This window comes from Octodon degus, unplaced genomic scaffold (assembly GCF_000260255.1).
Source record: "Octodon degus isolate 3935 unplaced genomic scaffold, OctDeg1.0 scaffold00054, whole genome shotgun sequence".
NCBI lineage: Eukaryota > Metazoa > Chordata > Mammalia > Rodentia > Octodontidae > Octodon > Octodon degus.
This window is the reverse complement of record NW_004524630.1, coordinates 10864530-10875032: the sequence shown is the minus strand read 5'-3', so window position 1 is coordinate 10875032 and position 10503 is coordinate 10864530. Positions and strand designations below refer to the sequence as shown.

The 10503-nt window shown below is 40.3% G+C and overlaps 1 pseudogene across 1 annotated transcript in view; it reads left to right on the top strand.

Moving 5' to 3' along the window:
• The first annotated feature begins 9197 nt into the window (after window positions 1–9197).
• Window positions 9198–10503, top strand: part of LOC101587694 — a 3959-nt pseudogene continuing 2653 nt past the window's right edge. The window contains exon 1 of the transcript XR_002821541.1: window positions 9198–10497. The product of XR_002821541.1 is annotated as a histone deacetylase 1 pseudogene (transcript). The remainder of the gene's footprint in view (window positions 10498–10503) is intronic.

Sequence of the window (10503 nt, the reverse complement as noted above, 5' to 3'; positions counted from 1 at the left end):
TGATAACTACATGAAGTAAAATAAGACAGATGGAGAGGGTTAAATAATGTGTGTTTTCATGTATATGAGAAACCTAAAATACAAATAAATGCATGAAGGAGAGATGATTGGAAACTAGAAGGCAGTCTCTTGGAGGTAGTAAAGGGGGCCAGGGAAGGTGGGGAGAAAGGGACAGGGAATGAAAAAGAGGCATTTAGTCATTTACTGATTCCCCCAAATAAGCATCACTATTCTGTACTATAAACATGCACTAAGAAAAAAAAAATTAATTTCAAAATGACAAGGGAAGTTAATACTTGGGAAAAACCATGTGATTTGTATAAAAAAAGTGAAATATTTTAGGAATCCATGTTACATTAAAACGAATTCAATGATTTTTATCGAAACAAAAGATGAATTTAAAGGTATATATTGAGGGATTAAAAAATAAAGGTAGGTTTTAGCCTGTGTAAAAAGACGAATGCCTCTGTTGTCTCATTTTACAAACAGTGTAGTTGGACGGCAGTGCCTTTCCCTCAGGTAGGAAGAGGTGCTCTGAAGGAGAAGTAGGAGTTTAGGGGGAAGTGGAGACAATGAATTATGTTTCTTGATATGTTGAGATCTGAAATATCTTGAACTTTGGCTGTCTGGTCATTTCAATTTCCCAGAGAAGAACTGTGAAATAGGCAGTTGGAAAAATGGGCCTGAAGCTCTGGAGAAAACAGGTTTAAGGGGTTAAGGTATAAGCTTTGGAATATGGATTGGTTAGTAGATGAAAACTGTAGAAGGTGAGGTTGTCTGTGGCAACCCTGCCTTCATGCTGTAATTTCCTGAGAGGCTTTTAAAAGTTCTTAATATGCAGAAACCACTCAAGACTAACTAAATTTGTCTTTTAAGATATGTGGTCTAAGCATAGTTATTTTTAATAAAAAGCTTCTTGAAGACTTCTTTTTCATGGAAGATGGGATAGATGTGTTCTTTCTGTTAACCACAATTAAAACCTTGCACATTGTATGTGTAACAATCACAAGAAGGCCCTGAAAGGTGGAGAGAAAGGGACTGAATGTATGGAGAACCTCAAACTCAAGAGATAACATGCTGCTAATTCCATAGGTTTTCTTTTGGTATCATACATTCTAGGTTTGGAGCTGAAGAAGACAGAAACCTGGAAAAGGGAATAGCTGTTCAAAAACAAAAAGCTCTGCAGCCTGACTTTCTCTATCCAGCAGACCAGGGAAGGGACAGCAAAGCAGGCAAAATATTGTGACACAATAACTGATCTACTGGTAAAGAGTTTCAGAAGTACTGTGGTAATATCTGTATCCAAACCAGTGATGCCCAAGTGGCAAGCCTAAATTTCTACCCTCATGAAGGCATTAGGTGCTATGAAACATTACTACCAGGCTGGTGTCCGAGATGCTATACAGGTAGCTAGGTAAGGAGCTCAGCTTCTTTCTGGGTTGAGAAAGAGTTGGACTACATGTCAAGTACTGCATCTATTTTTTGGGGGGTGGGGTGAGATGGAGGAGGTTGTCCAAGAGGCAGTCTTAAATCTGGTTCATTATAGAACAGTGATGGTACCTGGCTTACTCTAGATGCCAGTGATGTTCCAGTAAAAAAGACAGCATTTGCATTGACATGAAGATTTAAGGCCACCAGAATCTCTGGATGGGCAGATTAGTGAAGGTCATTTTCTGTACAAGGCCAGTCCATAAAGCTGGGTGAGTTAAATGTTTTATCTAATGCATAGATACCAAGACAAGGAGTCAGGAATCTAAAGAACCAGGAAATATATACCAAACAGAGAAGATAAATAATTCTCTAAAGATTGGTCTAATGATTTGACAAATTCAAAACAGCCACTGTAAAGATGCTCAGTGAAGTTAGAAAAATTTCAACCAAGCAATAGAAAATATGAAAAAGTATCAAACAGAAATTTTGGAGCCAAGAATTTAATAACTGAACTAAAAATTTCACTATGGCATCCAAAATCAGACTAATTCATGCCAAAGAAAGTCTCCACAAAATTGGAGAAAGGATCATCATACTTAGAGAAAGGATCAGCAAACTTGAAGAAAGGTAGAAGCAAACTTGGAGAAAGGCAATGGGGAATTGTAAAATCAAGAGAGGCAAAAAGAAAGGAGAATTTAAAAGAGTAAAGGAAATTTAAGGAAATCTTTAGACATCCTCAAGGAGAAAAATATATGTATTATGGGAGTTATAGAAGGAGAAAAAAAGATGGAGGGAGGAGGAGAGAAGAGAGGGAGATAAGAGGGAGGTGTGGTGGGGACAAAGAGAGAGAGAGAGAGAGAGAGAGAGAGAGAGAGAGAGAGAGAGAGAGACAGAGACAGAGACAGAGACAGAGACAGAGACAGAGAGATTGATTGTTTAAATAAATAATGGCCAAAAACTTCTCAAAACTGGCCAGAAAAAAAAAAAAATGGCTATCTAGATGTAGGAAGCCCAGCATATTCCAAATGAGATGAGTCCAGGTAAATTGTTTCAATTTTGCAAAGCAGAGATATTGAGAACATCATAATCAAAAGGTAAAAAGAAGTTGAAGGGTTTAAAAGCAGATTAAATCAAGCAGAAGATTGGATCATGAAAGTTGAAGAAAGGTATTGGAAAATTGTCCAGGAAGAGAAGTAAAAAAAGAAAGAAAATAAAAAGAATGAAAATGTGTGAAGTGGGCAGGGGAGATAGTTTGGTACAATAAATGCTTGCCTGGCAAGTGCAAGGGCCTGAGTTCAATCCCTGGTTCCAAAAAAAAAAAAAAAAAAAAAAAAGCGTGAAGAATGATAATTTTGAAAGTAGTAACAGAAGAGTGAGTTGGCCCTTACAGGGATACTTTGTAAGGCTGTCAGCAGGTTTTTTAGCAGAAACCTTGCAGGCCAGAAAGCAGTGAGATGATCCTTTCAAAGTGTTGAAAGGACAAACTGCCTACCAAGAATACTATAGCTGGCTAAACTTTTCTTCAAAAACGAAAGAGGAGGGGTCGGGGAGGTGGCTCAGAAGAATAAGCACTTCCCTGGCAAGTGCAAGGGCCTGAGTTCAATCCTGGGTTCCGATTTAAAAAAAAAAAAAAGGAAGGCCAGCCCGACAGCTCAGCAGATTAAAGAGCCTGTTTAGGCACAGCATAGCAGCTGGGGTTTGATCCCGGGTGTTCCATACCGGCTCCGTCCCCGGGCATGCTGAGACGGTAATTGAGACTGGGTTTGGTGGTGTGCTGAAAACAGGAGGATCACTACAAGTCCGATCTCTGTAGTGAGATCTTGTAGACCCTGTCTTAAACACACACACACACATACACACACACACAGAGAGAGAGAGAGAGAGAGAGAGAGAGAGAGAGAGAGAGATGAAGTCTTTTCCAGACAAACAAAAACACTAGATTTGTTTTATGAGAAAAACTAATGTGAATTCTTCAAGTTGAATTGAGAGGATGTTACAAAAGAATATGAGTCTGTTTGCCCAGAACCAAGGATCTGAGGCAGGAGGATTATGAATTCAAACCTGGGCAACATACTGAGACCCTGTCTTTGCCTCTAATGGACGTGTTTGCCTCTAACATTGCTCCATGGGAACTTTATTCAGGTCAGTGGAAATTCCCCTCCCTGGGTTGCCAGTAGCTCCCAACATACTCTGCTTTAGCATGGGGAGTGTCTGGATTATAAACTGGGCAGGCTTGCAGCAGGTCGAGCATAGGGCCCGCCATGTCACAGTCTCAGTGAAGGTCTATGAAAGAGGTGTAGGGCAAGGGTTGTGCTGAGCGAGCTAGAGCCCATAGAAGCCACATGATGAGTTTGGCCGGAAAGCCATCCGTAGAAGGAGGTGCTGATTAGGGAGGGGAAGATCTGTGGGCTTTGGTCCTGGTTTGATCGTTGAGAGCTGAAGACGGGAACAGGGTAGAGAGGGGAGAGCCGGATAAGTGAGCCGGGACACCCATGCGACTCCACCTCCGTGCTCAGGTGAGCGCCTGGATTACATCTGCGTGAGAAATGCCGGCACACGAAGGTTGTGGAACAGTGGGAATCACTGCCTGAGACCAGCTGTGCATGCTGAGACCTCCATGCCTATCTTCAGGGAGAGATGGAGCAGCCAGGGTCTCGGGCAGGCAGCTGGAGAGCCGGCTTGACTAATCCTTCCCGGATCTAGGCCCTATAACCGCGGGGGTACCCTGGTGTACAAGTGGATGCGCATGCGTGTCCTGGTCTCTGAGGCCGGGACTTCTCAGACCCAAGGAAGAATGTCTCAGTATGGTTTCATTTAGTACTGGCAACCAGGATTTCCTGTTAGTGAAGATGACTCTTAAGACATAGTCGAGGTCATGTGCTGGGGACCAGAGTTGCCATAGCGACTTCCCAAAATACAGAGATGACTCAGGTGGACAAGTGGCTACCCTGTACCGCAGGTGTCGATACCAGGAGTAAATGCGGTCTGTGCGTGCAGGAAGGACTGTGTATTTCTGATTTCAAAATCAGTAAGTATGTAAGACGAGGGAAAGCATGAAAGTGCAAAGATGCAGGAAAAAGATTCCTTACCATCCCCACCAATGAAATAACTAATTTGGCATACTGTTTTAAAGAACCTCATTATTAACTTTATTGAAAATCAATAGTTATATAGCAAATCAAAAATTATAGACAAATATTGAAATGTGAAAGATATAAGATGTAGACAGTGAGTTTTAGAAAAGTATTTCTGCAATGAATGTATAACATGAGATTAATAATAGATTGCACATTATAAAAATTATTTACAAACTTAAATGAATATAACAAAAAATGTCTAAAATAAATATGAAGAAGAGAGAGTTTACAGATCAGTCATATAACAGTTCACTCTGTGCCAAAATCAAGAAACTTATATTCATATAATTAGAATTCTCAAAGTAGAATAGGATAGGCAATAAGTATTTAAATATTTAAAATTTCTGAATTTAGTTAAAATTATAACACCACATTTCCAAGAAAAATGAACCTTTGCACAAGAAATATGAATAAAATCATACCAAGATACACAAAAATGAAATTGTCCAAAACTAATTGTAAACAAAAAAATCATTAACACATATACATAGAAAAAATATTAGCTATGGAAGAACAAAATTAAATAGCATCTTATTCCATATTAGAAAAAAAAGAGCACTTTCAATAAAGTGCCATATTGGGAAGAAACTAGACTTATATATTCAAAGGACTGAAAAAAAAAATCTGTCCTCACTGAATTTGATACTTAGCAAACGTACTTTTTTTTTTTTTTTTGCAAACGTACTTTTGAAAACTAAAAGTAAAATATTTTCCAGTTATATAAACTTGAAATATTCTAATACCTTCAGATGTAGCATATAGAAAATAACAAATACCATAATCCAGAAAGTGGGGCCGGGGAGATGGCTCAGTAGAATAAGCGCTTGCCTGGCAAGCACAAGGGCCTGAGTTCAATCCCCTGTTCTGCCAAAAAAAGAAAAAAAAAATCCAGAAGGCATGAGAAGTTGCTGTATGGTCCTGGATAAAGAATAAAGAGCTCTCAAAATGGTAGCTAGGCAGGACTATGTAAAATATAATTATATTAGACGAACCCAGTTAAAAGCTCATTGAAGATTTCCATGAAACAGTATTAACCTTATGTCAGGTTATACACATATTTTTCTCTGTGTATGTGTGTGTGTGTGTGTGTGTGTGCAAAAAAAAAGAAAAACTAACATAAAGTCAATGGAAAACGGAAACTTGATGGTTTGTGAAGAGAAATTTTTTAAAGTTTCTAATACCAGGAGAAAATATCATACCATGTCTTACAAGTAGATTGTAAGTCAAAGAAACAGTATAAATCATAAAACAAAATTAAAATTAAACAATATTCATAAAATTAAATATTAATTCAAAATTAAATTAAATATTTCAAAATAATATTCAAAAATTAAAGTTCAATTGTGAGTCCAACTAAGAGGCCAGAATGTAGTGTATCATATGTATGATTCTGTGATCAATTCAGATTACTCACATAGTGTTTGATTAGGTTAATATATACAAAAATATCAACTAAGAAAAAGTTTTCATGATAGTAAAGAACTACTAAGAATAAAACATAACAAAATTCTAGAATGGCAAATATATGACCAGCACTTTTAACAGTTTGGGGATAGGATATCGCACAAAGTTCTAGTATGTGGTAGATGTGGATGGTGTCCATGGTGTTTACTGGTGGCCAGGCGTCACTTGTGGGGCTGAGCTATGTCTATTTCCTTGATATCCATCCTGTAGATCCAGACAGAATCATGACCCATAGGGTGCAAGAGAAGTCCATTTGTAGAATATGCTGATGGAAATATTTTGCTGCTGTATACAAAACAATAATTGAAAGACTGCCGTTGTATATCTCTTTTTCTCCTATGTTTAATCATTTGCCCTATTTGGTGAGTTCTTTCCATTCTCATTCATGGGTTGTGGTCATTTTCATCCCTCTCTAGAATATCTTTTAGTAGTCTGTGTAGAGTTGGCTTTGTTGTCATAAAATTCTTTAGTTGTTCTTTGTCATGGAAGAATTTCACTTCTCCATCAAAGTTTTTTTTTAAACATTTTAAAATTAAGATATATTTTAAAAATAGGCATAAAGAATTATATAATTCTTATGTTTACATGTAAGTCCAATAATCCAACCATATACAACCTTGAAGCAGGACAGACCCACAACATTCCTTTTCCTGTCTCCTGCCTTCATTCACCACCCCCTTCTTTTTGAACAATCATGTACCCGAGAGACAGCACCGCAGCAACTGGCATGTCATGACAAGCAGCCTGTATTCAGAAGACCAGAATGATAGGCACTCCAAGCATGAATCTACTATTACAAATTGCCATCTTCAATGCAGTTGCTTAGTTCACAGGTATCAGTATATGTAGTTAGTCAGGGTGAGAATCTTTCCAATTAACTGCTAGATTCAAAAATCGTCTGAAGATTCTCAGGATCATTGCCTTGCCCATCTTCTACATATAACTGTATGGCTTGTCCCTGTCATGTTTCCTAGCTCTTCTCCTTTTCCTCTCTTAATTAGTCCTCGAGTTCTTGCTTTCCTTTTACTTGTATTATACCTTTCTATTTGTATTTCTTCTTTTGAGTTCTTATACTAGGGAAACTATACAATATTTACATATGTGTGTCTGGTTTATTTCACTTATGAGTGTATCTTCAAGTGGCATCCACTTCAATAGAAAGGCTTCGTCCATCAAAGTTGAGAGTTTTACAGTATAAATCAGTCTGGGTTGGAAATTGTTTTCTTGCAAGACTTGAAGTACTTTGCTCCATGCTCTACTTGATTTGATGGTGTGTGAAGAGAAATCTGCCATTATTTTGATGGGTTTTCCTTTAGATGTGATCTGTTTCTTTTCTCTAGTGGCTTTCAGTATATTATTCTTGTGCTGAATTTCTGGGATCTTGATTATTATATGTGTGGGTGTGGTTTTAATTGGGTCGATGTTATTTGGAGTTCTATATGCTTTGGTTACTGAATGTCAGATTGTTTCCCCATGTTTGGGAAGTTTTCCACTATGATTCTGCCCATATTCTTTTATATCATTTGTATTGACTCCTTCCTTCTCATTGATGCCTATTAGTCTCACATTGTTCATCCATGCATCGTCTTGCAGATGTTAAATTATTTTTTCCTGCACCCTAGTTGCTTTTAAAAGATCTTTTCTTACCTTTTCACTAGCTGCAATAGTGTCTTCAAGGTCTGAAAGTCTTATTTTCACTTTCATTCAAACGGTTTTGCCAACTTGTGATTGAGGTTTTAGTTTCCTATATAGCACTTTGAATCTGCTTCATGCATTCTATTTAATTCCTATATTGCTCATTCAAGGATTCCATCATTTTTATATTCTCTTATTTTTTTCCATCTGTGTCTTCTTTAGAAGCACTTAGTACTTCTTTCATTATAGTTATCCTTTCTTTTTTTACTTCAGAAATTATATCTGATCTGATTTCTTCTATCTTTCTGCAGTTATTTCTTTACTTCAGCTGCTATTATTTCAGATGTCTGTTTTCTAATTTCTTCTATGCTGTTGTCTCCTGCATTTTTTTCTGGGTGGGCTCGGGGGCCTGAGAATGCATTTTGCTCCTTATCGTTGTCATTTTGTAGAGTACTCTCTTCTGACCTTTGGTGTAGAGCTTTGGTGCAGTTATTACCCTAGCACCAGATCTGGATCTACCAAGTTCAAAGTCATCCAGGTGGGTGTGGTTTGGGTTTGCTGCTGTGCTCCACTTCTTCCTGCTGCAGCCCTTGGAGGTGAACCTGCTATGCCCCTCTGGCAAGATATTCTGCTCCTGGATCAGCTGGGTAGGTCTTGCCTGTAGCCTCTCTGTAGGGAGTTCTGCCACAGGGTTCCTCTCTGGGCCTGTCTGATGGAAGAAGTTTCCACACACATGCCTAGCCTGGGTGCTGTCTGGAGTGAAGATCTGGCAGGTTCCAGGCTGTCCCACTTACATGCTGGGCCTGGGCTCTGGCTGGAGTCAATTTGGCATACTTTAAGTCTAGCGCTTTTTTTGGGTGGGGGGGACCGGGGGTTGAACTAAGGCTCTTGTCACTAGCCGGGGAAGCACTTATTCTACTGAGCCATCTCCCCCTTCCTTCCTTCTTTCCTTCCTTCCTTCCTTCCTTCCTTCCTTCCTTCCTTCCTTCCTTCCTTCCTTCCTTTCTTTTTTTGACAAAGTATCACTGTGCAGCTCAGGCTGGCCTTGATATATATATATATTTTTTTAATGTATTTAATACAGGGTCTACAGGGTCTCACTAAGGAGATCGGACTCGTAGTGATCCGCCTATGTTCAGCCTCCCAAGAACTGGGATTACAGGCATGCGCCACCACTCCCAGTCTCGACTGCAATCTCAGCGTGCCCTGGGGGCAGGACCAGCACAGCACGCAGGGATTGAAGCCCTGGCCCCTGCGTCTGCACTTTAGTCTGCTGAGCCATCTGGCCGGCCCTATTATTATTGTTTTCACCCGAAGCGGAAAGCATAACTTCTCTGGCTGTCTTTAACATCTGCATCTGCCACTCTGGTTGTTGTCACAGTGCCAGGCTGTCACTGACAGGGGTTTCCTTTTCTGGGATTTCAATTTGGCTTCTATTTAAAGACGGGAATAAAGAAAGAGTCTACAAAATAAGAAAAGGGTGAAAACTACAGTTAGAAAATGTAGACATCGGACCGACTGACTGAAGGGACTGGAGGCAGCAAGATGGCGCAGACTCAGGGCACCAGGAGGAAAGTCTGTTACTACTACGACGGGGATGTTGGAAATTACTATTATGGACAAGGCCATCCAATGAAGCCTCACCGAATCCGCATGACTCACAATCTGCTACTCAACTATGGCTTCTACCGAAAGATGGAAATCTATCGCCCTCACAAGGCCAATGCTGAGGAGATGACTAAGTACCACAGCAATGACTACATTAAGTTCTTGCGCTCCATCCGTCCAGATAACATGTCTGAGTACAGCAAGCAGATGCAGAGATTCAGCGTTGGTGAGGACTGTCCAGTATTTGATGGCCTGTTTGAGTTCTGTCAGTTATCCACTGGTGGCTCTGTAGCAAGTGCTGTGAAACTTAATAAGCAGCAGACGGACATCGCTGTGAATTGGGCTAGAGGCCTGCACCATGCAAAGAAGTCTGAGGCATCTGGCTTCTGTTACGTCAATGATATCGTCTTGGCCATCCTGGAACTGCTGAAGTGTCACCAGAGAGTGCTGTATATTGACATTGATATTCACCATGGCGATGGCGTGGAAGAGGCCTTCTATACCACAGACCGGGTCATGACTGTGTCCTTTCATAAATCTGGAGAGTACTTCCCAGGAACTGGGGACCTCCAGGATATTGGGGCTGGCAAAGGCAAATATTATGCTGTTAACTACCCACTCCAAGATGGGATTGATAACGAGTCCTATGACGCCATTTTCAAGCTGGTCATGTCCAAAGCAATGTAGATGTTCCAGCCTGGTGCAGTGGTCTTACAGTGTGGCTCAGACTCCCTCTCTGGGGATCGGCTGGGTTGCTTCAATCTAACCATCAAAGGGCATGCGAAGTGTGTGGAGCTTGTCAAAAGCTTCCATCTGCCTATGCTGATGCTGGGAGGAGGTGGTTACACCATTCATAATGTTGCCTGGTGCTGGACATATGAAACAGCCGTGGCCCTAGACACAGAGATCCCTGATGAACTCCCATACAATGACTACTTCGAATACTTTGGACCAGATTTCAAGCTTCACATCAGTCCTTCTAATATGACTAACCAGAACACTAATGAGTACCTGGAGAGGATCAAACAGCGGCTCTTTGAGAACCTGAGAATGCTGCCCCATGCATCTGGGGTTCAAATGCAGGCGATTCCTGAGGATGCCATTCCTGAGGAGAGTGGTGATGAGGATGAAGAAGACCCTGACAAGCGTATCTCAATCTGTTCTTCTGACAAGCGCATTGCCTGTGAGGAAGAGTTCTCTGACTCAGATGAGGAGAGTGAAGGTGGCC